The following is a 24,736-nucleotide window of genomic DNA, read 5'->3' as shown; positions in this document are numbered from 1 at the left end:
CGAACTTAATTATCCTCATAATTTGATTTATTTATATATCTAGTAACTGCACATGATGAAGACATAAATCCTTCACAAACGATACAAAATCAACATTACGTTTTCCTTTGTTAGCAAAACCTCTTGGATTTTTATTTGGGAATTGTGAAGTGTCATCTATTCGATAAATGTTCCTACGACATCTTCTTAGAGATTCATTAATCTTCGATTAGCTGCTGAATCTAGGATTGATCTGGATGAATTTCCAAGCCCGTTGTAAAAGGCATGAATTATCTCCGACTATGCTAATCTATGATAGGGACATTCTCTTTGCAAATCCTTAAATCTTTCCCGAGCTTCATATAAACTTTCATCCACTTCTTGGGAAAAATTTTGGATCGAAATCCTTAATAAAATTGTCCTCTCTGCAAGGTAATATTTATTATAGAAATTAAAAGCAAGAGTATCCCAGTTAGTGATATTAAGGACAATTCTATTTAATATATTATACCATAATTTAGCTTTACCACATAAAGAAAAGGAAAAAGAATCTCCTTGATTTGGTCCTGCGTGACCCTAGCTTGTCTAATAGTGTTGCAATATTGGAAAAAATCCAATATATGAAGATTTGGATCTTCACCCTAGCTCTACTAAATTGCTTCCTATTGAACATAGTAAAAAACTGGGGTTTAATCTTGCATTGCACTCCCTCAAGATTAGAGGTAGGATCAAGGCGTGGAAAATCACTCAAGGAGGGCTGCAAACAATCGCAGAGCTTGCGGGGTGGAGGTGGGGGTTCCAAAGGTGTATTACCTTCGAAAGTAGCTCGTACCAGTCTGAAAAGATTCTCCTATCTATGAAAAGATCGTTCAATTGCAGGATCGAATGGAATGTAACCTAATCTAGAACACCTGGGCATAAACACAAAACTAAACAAACAGAGAAACTGTCTTAAAAAACTTGCGTTCTCTAAGACGAATGAAAATAATCTAGACTATAAAAATAATCAGGAATAAAAATAAAATTGTTTCCCTGGCAACGACGCAAAATTTTGACAGGATAAAGTTGTATCTCCTAATCAAAAGAATTACCTAAGTCCTCTAACTAAAGTAGATGGAAAAGTAGGATCAAATTCACAAGGAAATAAGTCTTTCTATTCCTAAATAATTAATATAATCTAAATTATCAAGTAACCAAATAGTATTTAGGGAAATTAAACTAAGGCCCCATTCACTTCACCTTATTTTTGCTGAATTGAAATTATTTTTACTAAACTGAAATTATTTTTGTTGAACTTAAATTATTTTTAGTGAGCTGAATTTATTTTACTAAATTGAAATTATTTTTGATGAATTGAAGTTATTTTTGCTGAATCTCTATTATATTTCTTCTTTACACTTATTAATTTTTTGCTGTACAGAAATTATTTTTACCGAATTGAAATTATTTTTGCTAAACTGAACTTATTGTTACTGAATAATATTTTTGTAAGGTGAAGTGAACAAGGCCTAAAGAGACGGAATAAACTAAAGCAAATTAAACAAGGGAGAAATTAATAAATCAAAGCCTAGGGTACAGGTTCACTGATAAATAATATTCAAGGGTTATACAAAATAATTAATTATCAATACATAGATTAATTAGATCATAAAGGGTTTTTGCTACATAGTACAATTACGAATTAATCTACGGGTATTAAATTGCATCTCTCGAATCTTGACTTAACCATTTATAAATTAACCTGCCTATCGAAACTAAGCTTAAACATCAATTCTCATCTCTCGAATCTCGAATCAATATTGTATAACTCATACAATTAAACCAGGCCAAATCTAATTTCATAAATTAAATCAATCAGCACGGGGTCGTAGGCTTGCTCTGATACCATTTGTAACACCCCGACCCCAAAAAAATTAGGGAGGGGCCTATTGTCACGAAATGTACATCAAGGGCCCAAAAATGTCCCCATAGACCAACATAAGTCTTTCTATTGCATTTTGTCTTCACTTATGCATACCCCAAGAAAAACATCCCAGGAGGTCACCCATCCCAAGACTACTCTCAGTCATGCACGCTTGAATATGGAGTATCTTAGCATATGAGCTCCTTTAAAGGAAGATACATCTTGTTGATATGAGTAGTATATCAAATCCTTTTAAAGCAATCATGAGGGATATTACAAATTAACAACAAGTTAGCATATGAGAATGCTCTTATAGATAATTTACCGATCTAAAATATGACACCGGGGGCCATACTTGACTTACATCTTCGTGAGCAATCTAACATTTGGGGCTCGATTTAAATAACATCTTATCAAGGTAACTTTCTATTATTTAAAATGTATGTTGCCTTCCATCAATCTTATCACAAACTGTGGTAGTCACCGACATGACTAAGGTATGTCACATTATTACTTTTGGTTTCTACATTAACATTGTCATGATGCTCTTTAATTTATCGCCTAGCTTGAAGTATTAATTTTCATTAATTATCTTCACTAAAAACGTAATATTACTTTTTGTTTATAATTCGCATTGGCATTGACACGATCTCTATTACCCTAAAGATTTACTTTTACATCATTATTATGCATAATTAGCTAGAGTTTGCATTACTTAGCTTATCTTGTTCATTATTATTAATTGTGCTTCGATTGGTTACGCTTTGATTTCCACCTTTATTATGGATCAATGTCATTTGCAATGTCTAAATCTTTTTAGGCGTGTTTATGATTAGTGCTTTCGATTTGTTTGTGACTTCATGCAACAATCTAGAGACAAAATCTTAATGATCCTTGATTACGCCATCATCTTCATGGCGTCAAGGTATATGGTGTTGTCATACATAATATTGAAACCATTATGATTAACATAAGTCTTTTTAGAGTGGTCCGACACGCTTTGTACCTACAAAAACAGAGACTCCGATTGGTAGGAGCTCCGCCTCCGACGATCAAGTAAGAACATGTTGGAGAATGTAAAAAGTGCAGAAAAGTAAAAGTGAGATCTTCTCGGATTCCGAGATCAGGTGTTTTCTCTGATGTGAGAGAATGTAGGGTAGGTTGTAATAAATGAATTGTAGATGTCCCCAAAATGAGGGAAATCTCCCTATTTATAGGGCATTGGAAAAAGTTCCCTTCATTAGGTCAGAACGACCTAATGGGCTGCGCCGTTTTGCGGCGTTCTAGGAATTGGGCCCATAAGGCCGCAATTCTATCTATTATCTGAGGCTGACACATGTCAGCTGTTGAGTAGCCTATATTAGACCTGTCCTAAGCTGACACGTGTCCCTCTCTGATTGGGACACGTGTCTAGGGTATATTTACCCTAAACATTTTCCCTTCATAGGGATGATGTGGCAGGCCACGGGGCGACTGTGACACGCATCCCCCAGTGGATGGTGAACAACAAAAAGACCGTTCACCTTCTAGCATAGTGACTGGGATGCCCCGTTTTCACCCTTCTATAAGTAGGGTACTACCCCCCCTCTTTCTCCTCCATATTTGACCATTCTTTAACTCTAGAGAGAGAATTTTTCCGTTTGTATACATATGTTTTCAAATATAATGGATTCTCCATCGAAACACACGGCAATGTCTAGGTCAATCAGCCGGTCTCCTAGTACAGCAGAGTGTAAAGCCGGGGGTGCCTTTTCTAGACATTTGGACTTGCCTTGCTCATCCTCAAATCCCTCCGTCTCGGTGTCTATACAGGACGCGATGGCTAAAGTAAAACAAACGGCTATCAAGCCAAGAAGACAGCGCACTCTAGAAGTGCCCGCTGATGAAGTGACCCCGGATGGGGAGCATGAGGGGTCAGATGAGCAATTAGGATCATTTCCGGGAGGCACCCCAACCACTCTTAGTGATGGGATCTTAAGGAAGTCAAGTGGAGAAGAGTCCGCCTTCGTCCATAATTCAAACGAAGAGTCAGGCGGCGAAGAGGCCACTAAAAGATCCGGCTTAGAGGCTTCCAGCTCTAACCAAGAAGATGTTGCTGCTGATTATCAGCAGCCAGCCAGGGGGCCATCTATGACAAACCCTACGCAGTCGGGCATGTCCCTTAAGGACATTACTACTCTAGAGGGTAGTTTTAAAGCTTTTACATATAAACACACAATAAGGGACGGCTGGGACACAGTATTACAGCCTATGGAGGCGACGGTGGCCTGGGAGGATAATATTGCAAACGCTGATAACTAATTCGGCTGCTACGAGGCTGTGATTAGAGTCGATCTCCGCTTCCCTCTTCATAGGGGAATTAAAAGAATTTTGAAGGGGTATGAGTTAGGCGTCTGGCAACTCACCCCCAATTCATGGATCAATATCTTATGTTACATTGCCGCCTGTGAGTTTAAAACATTGAGCCTAGCTTTGAGGCCTTTTCTTACATGCATTACATGAGTCGGGCTCTAGGCGGATTTGGGGCATGGTACAATTTGACGACGCATTCGCAATATATGATGACGTTGGACAAGCCGTCTAAATGGACAGGCTGGAAGAAGAAGTTCTATTTGATCTCCTCACCCTCTTTGGGCCACAACCGGTTTCTGCGCCGGTATAATAAGGATCCGGCTTTGCTGGGTAAAAAGTGCGCCCTTCCTCGCATTCCTTCCAAGGCTTAGGAGTAAATAATAGAGCCGGGGTTTTTTGAGACCACCACTGAACCTTTGGATGATGGGACTCGCATAATTGTACCCAAAAATTCGGTACCTCACCTGGATTTTTTTACAGATGAGGCGTTTATCTCCGCCTGTTGTCTTAGCACCATGTTTGAGAAACGTATGTAATTTATTCCGGTTGCTACTTTCTTAATTTTTGTTTTTGGCAAACTTGTTGTAAAGTAACTAACCCAGTCGGTTTCCTTCTATAGAAGAAGATTTAGAAATGGTGGATGCTAACAAGACACCTGCCAAGCAGGCTGCTCAACTGAGGAAAGAGCAGTTAGAAAAGAGAAAGGCGGCCTTAGATGCCAAGCAAGATAAGGGTAAGGCCCGCCTGCCATGCTTTCTTGCAATTTGACATATATTATTCATATGACGAATGTAACCCCTTTGCCTTGTTTTTAAGAGTGACAGTAAGCCCATCCCCCGCTCCATCAGCAAGATGTTCAAGCGGCCTGGGATAAGTTAAAGAAGACCCCGACTAAGGTGGGGAAACAAAACCCTCCCCGACTAACTTTTTCTGCTCAGCCGAACCCTACACACCCAACAACCGATGGCAAGGGCCCGACTGCATTTAAGGCCTTGAGCGAAAGCTCAGGGCCGTCTGCGAAATTGTCGAACGCCTCTACAGCGTCGAAGAGTGGCGTGCCACTCGAAGCTGCAACCGGTAATGCAGCGGTTGGGGAAGGGTGAACTTCCCAACCTAAGTACCAAGGTAAGAATAAATGCTTTGAACCCCCATGGCCGCTTGACTTCATGAGAGTCAAGACTCGAGTGAGCCCGTCTGGAGATTCAATTAGAATCCAGCACAACTTATGTGCCAACTATGTTGCCCTCTCACCAAGTACTTCTTGTGGTGCAGATGCCTCCAGCAGTCGGCCTGATGTCCAGCAGTTTGCCAAGAGGATGCGTAAGACCCTGACTAGGTCGGAGAAGGACAATGTGCCAAGGCTGCAAGTGGTCAACTTCGACCAAATCCTGACCCTGCTTGCTAAGGTAACTTAGAATTTTTTGTAAATACTTTTTTCTTATTATCCAAATTATAACTTGCCGTCTGTAATCTACAGACGATGCAAAGGGTGGACGGGCTCAGAGTCCTGTTCAGGCTAAATCAAGAAGAGGTAAATGATGCTAAACAAAGGGCCGAGGATGCTCTGAACTATGGTCAATAGGAAAATACAATGAGTGAAATAGAAATTAAAGCTCAAGAGTTGAAACAGGAGGAGCTGATCAAGACCCTGACGACGACTGTTTAGGAAGCCAACACCAATGCCACCAACTTAGAGTTGGAATTAAAAAATGCTAAGTCTGAACTGAAGGCTTTGGAGGCGGCAGACAAGGAGAACCTCCAGTTGAAGGAAGAGAACAGCCGGCTCAAAATTAAGATGGTTGAGATGAGGAACCTTCACCATGAGGAGCTGTCCAAAGAGAAAAACCGGCTGGTTGTTAAGAACGAGAAGGATACTGAGGCCCTCCTGAAACTAGCTTGGGATCTTGTTCACCTTGGATCTGACTTTGAGTATCTTCGGCTGAGTTATGAATATGCCACAACGGTGTATGATGCTAAGGTCTTGAAAGAGCAGGCACCGCCTCCGTTCAAGGAATGGGACTTAGAACAAGGTATTGAGATTACCAGTGATGAGGAAGAAGAGATAGAGGGGGATGAAACTAATCAAGCCCTAGTTCAACAAACTCAAGCAATCCTCCCAACAGGCTAAGACCAGCTGGAGCAAACTCAACAGCTTTAGTTCAACAACCTTGGATTTTCTGCGGCAGTATGCCAACCATAATTTCTCCGGCCTACGTGTCGTGTATCTGTGTATTTTATTGACTAAGGAGTCGGATAAATCAACAATTTTAATTTTTCTTTGACTCGCATGCATATCCGGTTAACATTATCACCCGGCCATATGGTCGGTTTTATATTTATGAAATATACCGACTCAGTCGGTTTTGTTCAACTACTTGTTTCCATATTTGCGTTACTTTTGCATTTGAATTTTGCATATATATATATATAAACTTGAATTTTGCCTAACTCTTTGAGAACATGCGACATTTGGAAAACCGGCTATACTTGCCCCTGGGCGGCTGTATGGTTGGTTTTAGTACTTTGCTGATTAATTGGATTGGGAACTTTTGATACTTTAAGGAGTATGAGATGTTCCCAAGTCAATCAATCACAGTAGTGATTGCCCCAAACCAAGTACATAATCGTCCAATCATACAAGAAAGCAGCTGTTAGCACAGGCGGTGGCATGGTTATACTGAACTTCCTTCTCCTCTACCTAGGGTATTTGCAATCCAATTATGCTTAATATCCCTTTTCCTCATTGGGGGGACTTGCATAATTTCGTAAAATAATCTAAGTTAGAACTTCGGCCGGTAACCACCTGATGTCCTTGGACATCCGGTTTTCGTAAACTCGGTCATTCTTTAGATTCCTGGTCAGACGGCTATGATTTGACCAGTTAGGTCGTTCAATCTTTGCCGTCTGTAAGCATTTGTAAAGCACTATGTCACCCGGATGGGAGATACACTGTGCGACGATTCCACCCGGATGGGCGTCGCCGGACGCCATACTCATATTAGAGCAGACGAATTTATAAAATAAGTATCGTCCGGCCATTAGCTTCATGTCTTTTGGACATTGATTTAGCTACTAAGCTTTTAACTTAGTTTAATTTTAGTATGTGAAAATCGACCGTCTGTGTATTGCACAAGAAGTTCTTTAAACATTGCGCATGTATATAAAGAAATAAATAATAACATTGAAAACAAGAAGCAACTTTTTCATTGATAGACTTTTCATTTACAAAAATTTACAATTCTTAAAAGTAGTACTTTTTTTAAGTTATCTACATTCCAAGTTCTGGGCAGCCGCATACCGTCTGGAGTTTCCAGGTGGTAGGTGCCGTCTCTTACTTCTTCATAGATCCGGTAGGGCCTTCCCAATTGGGAGTCAACTTTCCTTGCTCATTTGCCCTACCGGTTGCCTCCATTATTCGTAACACAAAGTCCCCAACTTTCAAGGGTCGTTTGTGTACTTTTTTATTGAAGGATCTGGTCATTCTCAGACGGTAAATCTCATGACGTAAGGCGGCATTGCCCCTGCGTTCCGAGAGTGAGTCCAATGCTAGCTGAATGGCTTCCCAATTTGCCTCTTCATCATATAGCATGACTCATAGAGTCGGCTCATATGCTCAATGGGTAGGACGGCTTCAGCACTGTATATCATGAGAAATGGGGTTTCACCAGTTGCCCTTTTTTCAATTGTCAGGATGGCTTAAAGGACGTGAATTAACTCTTCAGCTCATAAACCACCGGCTCTTTCTATTTTCTTTTTGATACCGTCTGAGAAGAGTTTGTTGAAGGCTTGAAATTGGCCGTTCGCTTGTGGTCGAACGACTAATGAAAAATAATGTGATATCCCTTGATCTCCCAACTAAGTTTTGAGTAGAGGCGTTTCAAACTGAGGGCCATTATCAAAACCATAAACATAGGTACCCCAAACCGGGTGATGATGTTCTTCTAAATGAAAGAGATGACATCCTTAGTCTTGATATTTTTAACAGCCTCTACCTCAACCTAGTTGGTGAAATAATCCTCAGCCACTAGAATATATCATTTTTTGCCTGGTGCAGGCTTATAAAGTCCCAACATGTCCATGTTCCATTTAGCAAATGGGACTGGGCTACGAATAGCTGTCAGATCAGTGCCCGGCTGATGGATGAGCTTGCCAAATCTTTGGCACTTGTGACATTTTTTTACCATCTCCATGGTGTTTGACTTAAGAGTGGGCCAGAAGTAACCCTACCGCCTGGTCCTAGCAGCCTGGGATCTGCCGCCTATGTGAGAGGCGCAGTATCCCGCATGCAACTCTTCGAGAACTTCCTGCCCCTTTTCTGGGGTAACCCACTTCAACAGGGGTTTTAAGAAACCTTCCTTGAAGAGCTCTCCGTTTCTTATCTAGTTTACAGCTCGCATCTTCAGGACAACCGCTTCCTTTGGTGAGTCAAGCAACGTGCCGTCTTGAAGATATGCCCGGATGCCATCCATCCAGGTAGAGCTTCGGTCAAGTACTCCAATGGGCTCTTCTTCAATAATACTTCGTTTTTCCATAACTTCCTAGAAAACTGACCGAGGCGTATCATAGGAGGCAGAAGATGCCAGTTTTGACAGTGCATCCGCCTGATTGTTTTCAGATCTGGGCACTTGACTCAGATGAAATTCTTTAAGTGTCTCAGCTTCATCTTTGACCGCCTGAAGATATTTTATCATTGCCGGATGGGTGGGCTTCATAGTCACCATGGTATTAGCTAATTTTTGTTGCCCCTGTCGCCTTACACATGCGGATACCGGCCTGCAGGGCTTCATATTCTGCCTCATTGTTTGAGGCCTGGAACTTAAACCGTAGTGCATACTCGTATTTGTCCCTCTTAGGAGACTGACAGGTTATGCCTGCAGCACAGCTGTTCATAGTAGAGCTCCTGTCTGCATACACTTTCCAAACCTGATCAGGATTGTCCGGAGCAACCGGCCTTGTGATTTCGACAATGAAGTCGGCAAACGCCTGACCCTTCACTGGCTTTCTCGGTTCGAAAGTGAATTCAAGACTTTGCATTTCAATAGCCCATTTGAGCATCCTACCGGACGACTCCAAGGTTGTCATTGGCCGCTTGAGAGGTTGTTCTGTGTAAATCACAACCGGATGTGCCAGGAAGTAAGGTTTCAACTTCTTGACAGCCATGTAAAGAGCTACGCCAAATGTTTCAACCATGGGGTAACTTAGTTAAGCATTTCTAAGTACATGGCGAATGAAATAGACCGGGAGCTGAATGTCGTCTCTCTCAGCAACGAGAACGGCACTGAGGGCATGTTTTGAGAAGGCTAAGTACATGAAAAGCGTCTCTTTTGGTAGAGGGCTAACAAGCCTTGGCAAAGAGTGAAAATGTTCTTTCAATTTTTGAAAGGACGCCTCAGTCTCGTCCCCCCCATTCAAACCTTGTCTTCTTCTTGATTTCCTGGAAGAAATAGAGGCACTTGTCACCTGACCGGTTGAGAAATTTTCTCAATGCCGCCAAGCAACCGGTAAGCTTCTGCACTTCCTTGACAGTGCGAGGTGACTTCATGTTAATTACTGCCTGTATCTTTTCAAGATTAGCCTCTATCCCCCTTTGATCAATTAGGAATCTGAGAAACTTCCCAGACTCAACACCAAAGATACACTTGTGCCGCCTGAGTATGGTGAAGGTTTCTCGAAGGTCAGCAAGATGATCAGTCTGTTTCTTGGATTTGACTATCATGTCATCAATGTACGCCTCCACATTCCTCCCAATCTGATTAATGAAGACAGTATAAATCATCCGTTGAAAAGTAGCAGGCGCATTCTTCTAGCCAAACGGCATCACAGTATAGCAGAATAACCCCTGATCAGTGATGAAAGTTGTCTTCTCTTGATCTTTTTTCTACAAGGGTATCTGGTGGAAGCCCAAATAATCATCCATAAAACTCATCAAGGGATGCCCAGCTGTAGATTCGACCAAGCTGTCGATCTTTAAAAGCGGGTAACTGTCCTTTGGACATGCCTTGTTCAAGTCAGTGTAATCTACACACATGCGCCAGGTACCAATCGACTTCTTTACAAGCACCACGTTTGCAACCCAGTCAGGGAAGTTACATGGCCGAATGAACCAAGCGTCTAACAGCTTTTTGACCTCGGCAGGTGCCGCTGGACTTCTCTTCTCGTCGTGATTTCTTTTCTTTTGCCGGATAGGCTTCTTTTTAGGATCAATGGCGAGTTTATGGACAGCGAGATCCGGGCTGATGCCTAGCATCTCTTCCACTTCAAAGGCAAAAATGTCTTTGAATTCCTTCAATAGAAGGTGCAAGTCTGCACCCAACCTTTCAAAGGCAGCCGTCCCTACCTTAACAGTTCGCATTGGAGAGTTTTCATCCAGGGGAATATCAATGTGATCGTCAGCCGGCTGGGGACGTAGTTCATCTGACCGTTCCCCGGTCAGTGGTTGCTATTGTCTTCTCTTTCTTCACCTCCACCAGCTGATAAGCTTTTCATTTCTTTCCGGCTGCTGGTGGGGCTGGGTCAGAGTCCTTGGCATCGTCAAGATCTGTTGGCTCTTTCACATGACCAGCTGTAGCAGCCGTTGGTTTGACATCTAAGAGGTAACACTCCCTTTGTTGTCTTTTGATCCCCGTTTAGGGAGCCAACAGAGCCATCATCCTTTTCATATTTTAGCAACATGAGAGCTGGGATGATGACAGTCTTGCACTCGTTTAGAGTGGGATGGCCCAGAATATTGTTATAGGCGGTCAGCTCTTCAACCACCAAAAATTGGACAATCATATGTCGCATTTTTCCCTTCTCCCCCAGCCGGATAGCTAAATCAATTTGTCCGACTAGGTGCACGACCCCTCCCTCGAAACCAACTAGAGGGTGGGAGACGTCGCGTAGGTTGTCCAGCTTATACTTCAGCTTAGACAGACACCTGTAGCTGATGAGGTTAGACGAGCTACCCGTGTCTATAAGGATCCAACCAACCAGTTTGTTGGTGACCTTACATTCGATGACAACCGGGTCATTATGCAGCCGACGAACTTTGCCTCTATCCTTCTCAGTAATGAGGACGTCTGGAAAAGTACCGCTAGTAGACGCTTGACCATCATCAACTGAATGGATCATCTTCTTCAGATGATCCTTGGTGCTCCGGATGGTCGGGCCACCGCTTGCGAACCCGCCTGCCATGGTGTAGACCGGCTCCTTGTCAATGTCCGAACTACTAGCAGGTTGGGCAATCTTGGACGATTGTCCCGAATTCGTCTTGATAGTCGTTTTGGACTTCAAAACATAAGATTTCAGCACCCCCTTATCAGCCAAATGGTCCAACGTCCGCTTGAGACTATAGCAGTCGTTGGTGTCATGGCCAACTTCCTCATAGAAGTGACAATATGTATTCCTTGTTCGGTGACTGGACGGAACTCTTCATTGGATTCGACTTCTCAATGGTCAGTCGGTCCTTTATCTCCATGAGGATGTTGTAGCAATCTTTATTAAACTCGTACCTTGGAATGTACGATTTGAATTCTTTCTTTTTCTTCTGAGTTGGCGGATCAGACTCATCAACCGCCTAGACTTCATTTCTCTTTTTGCTCTCTTAAGCTTTCTGAGCCAACTGAGCAGACCGACTCTCCTTTTGTTTGTTAGACTTCTTAGAGTCTGACTGATGGTTGGACGAGCAGAGGTCAGTGGCTTGAATAAAGCTCTCCGCCTCTATCAACGCCTCTTGGAGAGTGAAGACCCTCTTTCGGACGAGGTCAAACTTAAAGGTTTACCCATCCTTCAGACTCTTGAAGAAGACTGTGTAGGCTACCTCGTCAGACAGCCCTTGTATCTGGATTCTCACTAGATTGAACCGTCTAACGTAGGAGTAGAGTCCTTCTCTCTCTCCCTACCGTATGGTGCTCAAGTCAAGACTTGTTTTCTTGGCAGGGATGTTCATCGAGAAGTTGGAGGCAAACAAGAAGGCAAGCCTCCTGAAGCTATCAATGCATCCGGCTAGCAGGTTGCCAAACCATCGTTGGGCTATGCCCTTCAAGGAAGCCGGGAAGCATCGGCACCACATAGCATCTTCCAACCCCTACATGTGCATAAGGTTGGTGTTAATCACCAAGTTAGAGCAGACGGAGCTGCTAGTCTAGAGGCTGGACATTGTTGCCATCTGACCTCCGGAGAGGGCCGGCTGCATGAAAGGTGGGACATACTACCCATATGACATTTGAGGGACATACGAGACTGGTCCAATCATCTGAGGGCCAGTATGGGCAGACTTGCAGCCTGTTTGGCTCTCATGCAAGGATTGAGAATTCCTTGCGTATGTATTTTTGATGCTGTCTGGAAAGCTTGATGTAGAGGCTAACTTAGATAGTTGCTGGCTCCGGTTGTTCTCGATGATGTGTCGAGCATCAGTGAAGGTTTTCTTGTTTCCATCCGGCTGAACGTGCTGGATGACCTTCATTTTGCCCGTCTGGAGTAGAAGGATCTTGGACTAGTCAATGGCAAGCGTAGTCTTCTCTTTTGGATGTGGAGTAGGCTACCTATCTCTAACTAACTTTCTCCTCTCAGCTTAAGGAGCCTTTTTGGCTGACTGACCCTTACTAGAGCCAACCGTCCTCTTGTTGATCAGGTCATTGATTTCACCCTTGAACTTTGTCATGAGCTACATGAGCTCATCTCGGGTGACTGGAGCCTGACCACGCGCGGCCTGGGTGTTCCCAAGCGATGGTCCAGCATTCTTGTTGGTACCAACTTCGTTGTTGCCCCGTTCCTGCTTATCCTTGGGACGAAGGCGCTTTGAGATGAGTGACCCATCAGGGGCCACATGCGTTTCGACTTTAAAGTCGTTTTTCGAATCACAGTTCGTGTGGACTTCCCCGTCGGCCGTAGGCCGGTTGGCTTCAGGGAGCGGTACAGACTCTTGAACCATCTTATAGGTATTCTCCCCACATACGGGGCCAAATGTTATGGGTGTTTTTGTCCCTCGAGAAAGTTACAGCTCGAAGTTTGGTCCGACGCGCTTTGTACTTGCAAAAACGGAGACTCCTGTTGGTAGGAGCTCCGCCTCCGACGATCAACTTAAAACGAGTTGGAGAATGTAAAAAGTGCGGAAAAGTAAAAGTGAGATCTTCTCGGATTCCGAGATCAGGTGTTTTCTCTAATGTGAGAGAATATAGAGTAGGTTGTAATAAATGAATTGTAAATGTCCCCAAAATGAGGGAAATCTCCCTATTTATAGGGTAATTTGAAAAAATGCCCTTCATTAGGTCAGGATGACCTAATGTGCTGCGGCGTTTTGCAGAGCTCTAGGGAATTGGGCCCTGAAGGCCGTAATTCTATCTGTTATCTGAGGCTAACACGTGTCAGCTGTTGATGATAGGAATGGTGTTCATCAAACAAGTGTATTATTCCGATAAAGGGTTCGGAGCTATTGAAAAGCTATTTACAAATTTTGATCGCTGGTTAATAGGTCGTTGGGATTACTAACCTAAACCAAATTAATTATTTATAAACCTAGACCTTCACTAAACTAGTTAGTGGAAAGTAAGGGTCGAACCCAAAAGGAAGCACACTAGTTAAACACCAAATTCACAGAAGCAAGATTAAATGAGAGAATATTTTTTATGGTTTCTTTGATTAAGGACACTAAAGAAATAAAGAAAAAAAGATAAAAAGTATTAAACCAAAGATTAATAACGCTAGGAGTACGGGGGTGTCAAACATGATCAAACAAAGATGGACGACAATGATTATCATGAAGAACATGCCATAGAATGATAAATTCTACTTAAACAACTCACTTTCATGAAATTGTCTAAGCAAATCAATGAATTAAGTCTTGACCTAATTGAGATCACTTTGATGCATCCAATTAGTCACTAATCAAGGCAAGAAATTAACAGTGCACAATACATAAAACTCTACTTAAATAATTCACTTTCATGCAATCATTAAAGTAAAGGTTATCTTAATTTAATTCAAATCACTCTCGTACATCTAAATTAGGGAACATCAAATAATGTGCTACTAATAATCTCAAGCAATCAAAAATTATAAATTCATCAATTTATAGCATAAGCTCAATCAAATCATCATCAATCATCAATATTAATACATGTTTTTCACCCCCTTCCCCTAGCTAAAAACTTAGCCGTAGGAAGAGAAACTAACCATCATAACAAAACAAAACAAGGATCCAATAAGCACAAAACTAAACATGATTAAAAACAAAGAAAAACAAATCCAACAAGTTCAACTAAAGAGATAGATGAAAATGAACAATATCAAAGCAAATAAATCAAACTAAAAGAAAGGATTAGAGATTACTAGAGAGGAACTTGATTAAAGATGAAAACTTGAAACTCTAGCTTTTGATTTAAATAACCTTGACCAAGTCCTAATTACTATGAAGAAACTTGAAGAATAAGCTACTTTCTCTCTCTAAAATACTAGGTCTAATGTTGATTGAAAATAAGATGATTACAAAATTCAATAAGAAGGCTAGTATGCATCTACAAATCGGAAATAAAAACCCAAGCAGAGGCATCTCCTCGCATTGCTGCGCCCTATAATGAAAGGGTACGGATTGGTCTAGCCCAGAACGATGCGCTCGCGACCTATGGGGCCGCGCCCGCGGGTGGAAGATGGAGAGGCCTCTCCAGCTGAGGAGAGGCTGCGGCTTGGGAATAGGGAGAAGTCAGACTCGAAATACCATGCCCGCAGTTCCAAGTGTAGTGCCCGCGGGTCAGTGGGGAGAGATCTCTTCTAGGGCGCGGCTAGGCATCTACTGAAACTCTGAGCAACTGCAGACCAGCACCCCGCGCCCGCGGTCTATGGCTCCGCGCCCGCGACTCCTTCATGGCTGCTACCTTCTCCTTGAGTATCTCTTTCCCCTCCATAGCTCAATATGAAACTATAGGCTTCTCCAAAAAGGCCAACAATCTACAAAAAACAAAGAAAAACTAAGAGAACATAAAAAAAAAGGGAGAAAAAGAAGGGAAACACGAGAAAGGACAAAACATCACAAAACCGAAGATAAAAAGCTTTGAAAAGGATCAAACAAGTGCAAATAAGGGGAAAATCCTTAGAGAAAGAGGATAAAAGAGTGGCATAAATGCCACTTATCATTTATACAGTAAGTTCAAGTGATCGGAATGCCTAGGTGGAGACCGCTTCCGATCAGTAATATTAATGCATAATTAATATTACAGCTTAATCTTGACTGAACCCTTCGGGTCACACCTAAGCAACTAATGATCCGACACGACGAATTAATTAGGAAGGAATTAATGAGTCGCTCGAGTAATTAATATTTAGACGTCGGAAATTGGGCTAGGAGCGTCGAAACCGAGCGTCGCAAGTCGAGTCGAATTAATCAAAGACGAGACAGTAAAATCACTAATTAATCAACCATTTACCAAAATACCCCTAGCATCGGAATTCCCCAAGAAAACCGAGCGTTTGGGGCATTTGGTATAACCAAGGTGGCTAGTAAGCGCACCAAGCCGAGCCTTGGCTGGCTGGTGGGTGCTAGCGCACCATGGCTAGCAAGGCTACCAGCACATGGCTAGCAAGCCATGCTAGCATGTGCGTGACAGCTGTAGCCAGCTAGCAGCAATGCGCACATGGCGCTCTAGCCAGCAGCAGGCCAGCACGCGTGGCGCGCATGGTGCTGCACCCAGCCACGCTAGTAGGCTAGCCGCACACTAAGCGCCAACTGGGCTGCTTGGGTGTCTTGGCTTGCCCTGCCACGTGGCAGCATGCTATTAGGGCAAGTGAGAGCTCTTGGTCGGTTTTCTTGAAAGCCTTGGGGATCAAGTTTGGTCCCCCCTTCCCTTGTGGTCCCTACCTAACCCCTCCTCTTAGTATGACACTTGTTGATTAATTAGTTGTTGTATATTTTCTTTTGTTTTTGATTTAAAAGTAAAAGGAGAAAATTGATTTTACCAACTGTCCTTCATTGATGGGAGAGCGGATTTCTCACTTGAGTTTCCCTATAAATACCCAACTTGGGATATGGGAAAAATCACTTGAGTAAGAGCTCAATTAGGCATCTCCACTTGAGAGAAAACCTATAAGCTTATTAATTACTCAGGTAGTCATTTTGGTCAGACTTGGCTAACCTCCAAGTAGTAGACCGATCGGGTCGAGTTATGGGTGGACTTCGTTGGAGGTCCTTGCCATTTGTGAGGCTCGGCTTTTCTCAAGTAAGAGCTCTTTCCGGTTGAGTGAAGCACGCTACAAGGGTAATTTAGTCTTTTCTCTATTCTATTTATTCATGCATTTTGATTTATTAATTGTAAGTTTGTTCTTGGGCTCAGGTTTTATTTCTGCGTGAGTCAGACTCATCAAAACCCAACAGCGGTATCGGAGCCTTGCTCGTTTACTTTTATAACAAATAATTTTCAAGGTGTTTTTAATGATTTGTTTTTCTTGTTTATGTTACTAATTAGATTAGTAGCTCGGTTTTATTAATTTTTAACCTGTTTTAAAGCTGATTATTGGCCCCGAACCCAGATTTTCGCCCAAAAATAGTGAATTTTGGGTGAAAACAGCGTTCTGGAAATGTTTTTACCCTGTTAGGACTGTAAAAAAAGCTAAAATCTGACTAGAATTGCCTTTTTTCGAGGATTTTTCGTTTTGACGAAATTTTTTAAATCTTTTAACCTTGAATCTTAATGGCATATTTATGGTGATTATGTATATGGTTCTTTCCTTAATGTTTTTGCATTTTTTGACCTTTTTAAGCATGGTTACTTTGTAGTAATTAGTGCTTGAAGTATTGATCAAATTTTGACGTAATTGCAAATCCATTGCATTAAGTGTGAAAAATTTATTAGTTGAGGCTTCTAAGTACTAAAGATCCAATCTTTAATGGTTTTAAGTGGTTAGAACTTTGAGTTACTAAATTCCATGAATTTTTGGTTGAACTTTTAATTTAATCATGTGTTAAGTTGATTGGAATCATAAAGTTTGAATATTGTGATATAAATTTCATTTATCTTCATATTGGAAGATATAATTTTTCAAGGATTCACAAGTTAAAGTTGGAATCTTTATTTGAATTTTATGTCCATAATTCCAACTCCCCTTTTATTTTGTCAAGTCTCATGATTAGTTTAAATTAATTAAATTATTAGTGAGGATTTGCCTCATTTATTTTATTGCACCAAGTTGAACCAATTTTATTAAAGAATAATTCTTGGGAATAATTTTGGTTGTGTGCACTTTGATGAATTTTATTTAAGTTGGACTTGTTATAATTTTTCATTTTGCTCATTGAATTAATTCTAAAATTAATTTAGAATTAATTAATTAAATTCACGCAAAATTAAAATTTAATCTCGAGAGTGTGGCACACAAACCAAGGCACACTACCCTCGCCTAATTGGGTTGCTAAGCAGTCCACATGTGGCTGCCAAAGGCTGGTGTGCTTGGGTGCGCGCCACAAGGCGTGGCTGCTGCCTGATGACCAGCACCATAGTGCACCATGGCCAGCCAGCAAGCCGCAGCCCAACACAGCGCGCTGCTGTGCGCGCATGGGTGCCTGGAGTGGCTGGGGTGCGTACTGCTGTGGGCAGTGAGCATGTGTGTGTGCATGGTGCTGTTGCGGGGAATGCGTGTAGGGTGTGCTACGTGCTTGCGGCACAATGCGCACAACCCCACACTTGGCACTTTAGCCCCGGTTTTTAAGGCAATGTTTATTTTGCGGTTAAGACCGTCTTATTTATATTAATTATTTTAGTTATGATTATTCATTTTAATTAAATTTTGGAGGCTAGGCCTCGGGTTTTTTAGCGACATTTGCAAATTAATTTTGGCAAAATTTTGGGTTTACTGGCTTAATTAATTGGATTAATTAAGATGAAAGAGGAATTTAGTGGGAACTTCAATTTTAGTTGCACTAAATTACATAATCGGTTAAACAACTTTGACTAGTTTTAATTAGGCATGTTAATCGGATTAATAACCTAAATTAGTTACTAGTTTACGCGTGTTTGTGCATTGTTACTTGTTTATCGTTGTAAAATGCATGGGCCATTCACAAATAGTGAATGGATGAATGGAATGTATATTCTCTCGCAGGTTTTATAAAAATGGCACCTAGTGGGGACCGATTAGGATAGAAAATACGGACTGCGTTCCGTGTCGTATTTTTTAAAATCTAAATACGGTCTGCGAACCGTTGAGTACTTTTGTACCTTAATATTTAGATTAGTCCTAATCATAGATACTAGTATTTGCATTATTTTTGTTATGTCTTGAAGACGGAGGTTCTTTGAAGACGAAGCCATGTAGTGCAAAAGACGACCCTTGAAGAATTGAAGACTCAAGGGGTTATGCTAGTTGCCAAATGCATCATTATTTATGTTTTCGATATATATTTATGATTATATATATGAATTATATGTTAGATGCATGTCTAAGATTTCGAATGTTGCGATGATTAATTAAGTTCACTTAAATCAACCAACATAGAAACCCTAGGTCCCTAAACTATTGAGTAAAATTACCATTCCAAAACAACACTTATCGACCTATTGAAAGTAGTGATGGACTACGCCAAAGCGAAGCATCACTATTACTCCCTAGGATACATAAGGCATACCGGGTATGAAAGTTGCTTTTGGTTATACTTAACGATATGAGTGATGGAGTCCTAACATGTCGTGGCAAAGTGGATAAGTTGTTGAGAGAGCATTAGATGCGACGATTTATGTAACCAAAAGTGGCTTGAAGCCATTATCATAGAGTTGATTACCTTAGAATATTGAGGGTTAAGACAAGCCAAAGCATGCTTAACTACTCATTATTCTTTGGATCTTGGAATCGACTTATTCTCACCAAATGGGGACAATTTAATGTGTGAATAAGACGTTTAAATAAGTTTGATTAATATGTATGATTTCAATCTTATTTAAGTATTATGAATGGTTTATCATTTCAAATTCTTTCAATTGTAGAACAATGTCCGCAAATAACTCAAACAACCAATTCTCGTTGCGCTCAATTCTCGACAAGGAAAAGTTGAATGGGCCAAATTTTCTTGATTGGCAAAGGCACTTGCGTATAGTTCTCATGGAAGATCAAAAGGAATATGTCCTTGATGAGGAAATGCCCGAGACTCCCAACGAGGAGGTGACTCAGGTTTCCCTAAATCGATTGCAAATTGCCAATCAGGATGTCAAATGCATCATGTTGGCCATAATGTCTCCCGAACTTCAAAAGACTTTCTTTGAGAAGGAGAAAGCTTTTGAGATCATTTATGAGCTGCAAAACATGTTCCAAGAGCAGGCCCAAACTGAAAGGTTTGAAACCCACAGGCAGATCCTTGAGAGCAAGCTCAAGAAAAGAGAGCCAGTCAGCCCACATGTACTCAAAATGATAGGATTATTTGAGAACATGGGAAGGCTAGATGTTGGATATTCAACCGAGATGGAAATTGACATCATTCTCCACTCGCGGCACAAAGGCTATGATCAGTTCAAGATGAACTATAACATGCACAGCACAGAGAAAACCTTCACCAAGCTTCATGGTATGTTGAAGCAAGCCGAGAAAACGCACAAGGATGAGGGGAAGCATGATATGCTCATGATCAAAAAGGGTAAGCCGTTCAAACACTCAGGCAAGAAGAAGAAAGGCTTTAAGGGGAAGGGTAAGAAAAAAACCTTTCCGCCTAAGTCAAAGGCTACCAAGGATAACAAGGAGAAGAAGGTAGCATCTTCTAAATCTAATTCCGAATGTTTCTATTGCAAGAAGAAGGGACATTGGAAGAGAGATTGCCTCAAATTCAAAGAAGATAAGAAGAACGGAACCGTTACTTCTGGATTAGGTAAATTAGTTATAGACTTAAACTTCACTAGCTCAACATCATGGGTATTAGATACCGGATGTGACTCACACCTTTGTTCCAATTCTTAGGGACTAAGGAACACTAGGAAGCTAGTGAAGGGAGAGGTTGAACTCCGGGTCGGCAATGGAGCTAGAATTGCAGCCGTATCCGTAGGAACTCTCAGTTTTTCTTTGCCCTCGGGGCTAGTTTTGGAACTTGAAAACTGTTTTTCTGTTCCCAACATTACGAAAAACATTATTTCAATTTCGGCGTTGGATGCCAAAGGTTTTGAGTTTCGAGTAAAGGACAATGAATGTTCGTTTTATCTCGATAATGTTTTATATGGTATTGCACATTCTGAAAGTGGTCTTTAAGTGCTTTCATTAGAAAAACAAGTTTATAATGTAAATAATACCGCTAAGAAAGCTAAGACCATGGAGTTAAATCAAATATACTTATGGCATTGTTGTCTTGGCCACATTAACATCAAACGCATCAAGAAACTAGTACAGGAAGGTGTTCTTGACTCATTCGATTTACAATCATTTGATAATTGCGAAGGATGTTTATTAGGCAAGATGATTAAGCAGCCATTCTCCAAGTTGGGAGAAAGAGCAGGTGACTTGTTGGGCCTAATACACACCAATGTATGTGGACCAATGACCTCCACCTTAAGAAATGGCCATCAATATTTTATCACCTTCACAGACGACTATAGTTGATATGGCTATGTCGACCTCATGCTGCATAAATCTAAATCATTTGAAAAGTTCAAAGAATTCCAGAGTGAAGTTGAAAATCAGCTTAGCAAGAAAATCAAAGCCCTTCGATCGGATCGAGGTGGTGAATACTTGAGCTAAGAATTCGATGACTATCTAAAAGAAAAGGGTATACTTTCAGAATTAACACCTCTAGGAACTCCACAATGGAACGGAGTATCCGAGAGGAGAAATCGAACCTTGTTGGACATGGTACGATCAACAATGGGTCTTAGTGAACTTCCTATCTCTTTCTGGGGACACACACTTCTAGCTGCGGCACTAACACTGAACCGTGCTCCATCAAAAGCTGTAGAAAGGACTCCATACGAGCTATGGACGAAGAAACCTCCTAGGTTGTCTTTTCTAAAGATACGGGGATGCGAAGCATATGTCAAAAAATTAATTACTGACAAACATCACCCCAAATCTGAAAAGGTTTATTTTGTGAGCTACCCAAAAGAAACCGAAGGGTATTACTTCTACAATAAATCCGAGAACAAAGTGTTTGTTGCTCGCGATGGTGTCTTTTAGGAGAAGGAACACCTTTCCAAAATGACAATTGGGAGGAAAATCGAACTCGATGAAGTTCGAGAGGACGAGCAACAAAATCAGATTGACAGTCAAAGTGCTCAAAAAACATCTGCTGGTGAAAATGTGCAAAGTCAAACCGAAATTGCAAATGCTCAGTTAGCTACCCTACGTAGGTCGCAGAGGTCGAGGTCTCAACCTGATAGGTATCTTGGCATTGTATTAATCAAGAATCAGGACATCCTTTTAATGTATGGAGACGAACTGGCAACCTACAAGCAAGCGATGGCGAGCACTGACTCTGCTAAATGGCAAGAGGCCATGAGATCTGAAATGAATTCCATGTTTGAAAATTAAGTTTAGGACTTGGTTGACTTACCCGAGAGTTACACACCTATCGGTGTAAGTAGATTTTCAAATTGAAAATCGACAAAGATGGAAATGTATTCATTTACAAAGCTAGATTGGTAGCAAAAGGTTACAAGCAAATTCATGGCATTGATTATGATGAAACCTTTTCTCTGGTCGCAATGTTTAAATCCGTTCGGATCCTCCTAGCGATTGCTGCATATTACAACTATGAAATATGGCAGATGGATGTTAAAACCACCTTCCTCAATGGAATTTTGGAAGAAACGATGTACATGACACAGCCTGAAGGATTTGTCGACTAAAACAATGCTAAGAAAGTGTGTAAGCTTAAAATGTCCATCTATGGGCTAAAGAAAGCTAGCAGAAGTTGGAATCTGCGATTCGATGAAGCCATCAGTAACTTTGGTTTTATCAAGAATCCAAATGAATCTTGTGTTTACAAGAAGGTCACTGGGAGTGACATCTCCTTCCTAGTATTATATGTCGATGACATATTGCTCATTGGAAACAGCATTCCAATGTTAGAGTTTGTAAAGGCCTGGCTTGGAAAATGTTTTTCAATGAAAGACTTGGGAGAGGCTCAGTATACATTGGGCATCAAGATCTATAGGGATAGATCGAAAAGGATGATTGGATTGAGTCAGAGTACTTATATTGATAAGGTACTGGCACGATTCAGGATGGAAGAGGCCAAGAGAGGTCACTTGCCCATGTCACATGGCATAACCTTGAGCAAGAAGTAGTGTCCAAAGACACCTGATGAGCGAGAAAGGATGAATAAGATTCCATATGCTTCACTAATTGGATCGATCATGTATGCCATGATATGTACTAGGCCAGATGTATCGTATGCCTTTAGTGCTACAAGACGACACCAATCAAACCCAGGAGAGGCACATTGGACTATGGCCAAGAATATCCTAAAGTACCTGAAAAGGAACAAAGGTAAATTCTTCGTATATGGTGGCTCAGAAGAATTAGTTGTATATACCGACGCAAGCTTCCAAATAGACAGAGACGATTTCAAATCACAGTCTGGATATGTGTTCTGTCTAAGTGGAAAAGCATTTAGTTGGAAGAGTGCCAAGCAAAAGCACAACTGCAGATTCTACAACTGAAGCCGAATACTTGGCAGCTGCTGAAGCGGCTAAGGAGGCAGTTTGGATTCTTAAGTTCGTTGTTGAACTTGATGTTACACCCTCTATCAAGGGTCCAATAGCCCTCTATTGTGAAAAAAATGGAGCTATTGCTAAGGCCAAAGAGCTAAGGGAACATGAAAAGGTCAAACATGTCAAGCGGCGATTTCACATGATAAGAGAATGGAAATTAGACGGTGAAATAAGAATTTATAAAGTTGGAACGGATGACAATGTAGCCGATCCACTTGCTAAATCTCTGCTTCAAGTGAAGCACAACAAGCACGTTGAGGCAATGGGAATCGGGCACGTTGGAGATTGGCTTTGATTTTCCTGTTTAGTTTTTTTAATTAATTTTGAACATTTTAATGTAAGACACTAAGATGAACCATTCAGGCTTTGGAGTAATTTAATTTCATGCAATTTTATCACTCCGTATTATATTTAGTTGTGGTTTAGGATTAAATATTAAGTCCATTCGATTCTGAGAATATTCAAAATAGGGTATCAAGACCAGTCTTGGATAAAGAAACACCTATTAAGTGAACATTGAATATCATAATCGAGAATTATCCCTAATCGAGGTCATTTAAAGCATGAACGATTAATGACCGCTTGAGATTAGTGTGTATTTTTATTTATAGCACCGTTTCTTGTGTTACAAGGATATGATTGTCATAAATCATTTGCACAGTTATTGGTTTAGAACCATACCGGATCGACCTATGAGAATACTTTAAGAGATTTAAAAATCATCATAAGTATACTTCTCATTATGACTATCGTAACCTCTTTCCTTGACCATGAGTATTGCGAGTTCTCTTATTTGAGTACTAGTCCGTTTTGATGTTAGTCAAACGTCTGCCGTACATGGAGATTATAATGGCAACACTCAGATGGCTAGGTCCTCTTAGTAACAGAAGCTTACATTACAAGACTGGGAATGTCCCCCTACTAATAATAGGGAACATGTCTTTGTTGTTTACAAGGCCTCTCGAAGAGCGAGACAGTGAAAATGCATGGTTGTGCTCGGATGGATTTTAGAAATCATCTGTTTATTGACAGTCAAAATCGGATTTCGAGAAATACTTGTTGACGTAATAAGGATGACGAATAATCTTACCTTATAATTCATGAAGATACATTAAGTGACATAGGAAAAAGGCTATACACTAAAAGCGCACTTGACCGGAAGGACAAGTGGGCGATTGATAGGAATGGTGTCTTTCGAACAAATGTATTATTCCGGTAGAGGGTTCGGAGCTATTGAAAAGCTATACATCATTGTTACCTTCCTAACCCCTCTTTGACTTCCCTTCACCAACATGTTTTAAATGTTTGGTTTTGTGCCCCAAAGCAACCGCATCCCCGGTGAGGATGATGACATGCAAGATGTCCTCAATGAAGAGCAACAAATCCAACAAAATCAACAACAATGTCAACGTCAACGACAACAACAACAACAACAAGAGCCTCAACCTCAACATCAACAACATCAATTCTCCGACCCCAACATGGAGGCTTTGACTACCCAACTAAAGGGCATGCAAATTCGAATGGAGGGGATGTACGATCAAGATTTTGAGGCAATCTACAACCAAATGAGAGGCATCTCTGAAATGCAACAAGGTATGTTCCTCTAATAACAACAACTCTATGATGCGAGTGTTAACCGTGGGGAGATCACCCCCGCGGTTAACTACCCTTATTTCCCTCCTCAACTCGGTCCCATACCATCTTGGGAAGATGATGGGAGGTCTACCTACTCATATTGGCAAGGATATCAAGGTTCCAACACCGAGATTTGCACCTTCCCAGATGAGCACGGTAACTATGATTACTGTGTGCCCGGTGGGAGCGACTATAAGGGTGATCTTAACTAGCCCTA

The 24,736-nt window shown here is 41.2% G+C and overlaps 1 non-coding gene across 1 annotated transcript; it reads left to right on the top strand.

Annotated features, from left to right (window-relative positions):
* Positions 1-286: 286 nt before the first annotated feature.
* LOC145577226 (small nucleolar RNA R71) lies at positions 287-391 on the top strand. Its single transcript, XR_014098692.1, has one exon. It is a non-coding gene; the product is annotated as a small nucleolar RNA R71 (small nucleolar RNA).
* The last annotated feature ends 24,345 nt before the right edge of the window (positions 392-24,736 follow it).

This window comes from Chenopodium album, chromosome 13 (genome assembly GCF_948465745.1).
Source record: "Chenopodium album chromosome 13, dcCheAlbu1.1, whole genome shotgun sequence".
NCBI classification, from domain to species: domain Eukaryota; kingdom Viridiplantae; phylum Streptophyta; class Magnoliopsida; order Caryophyllales; family Amaranthaceae; genus Chenopodium; species Chenopodium album.
Note: the sequence above shows the minus strand (reverse complement) of the source record. Positions and strands in the feature narration are given on the sequence as shown.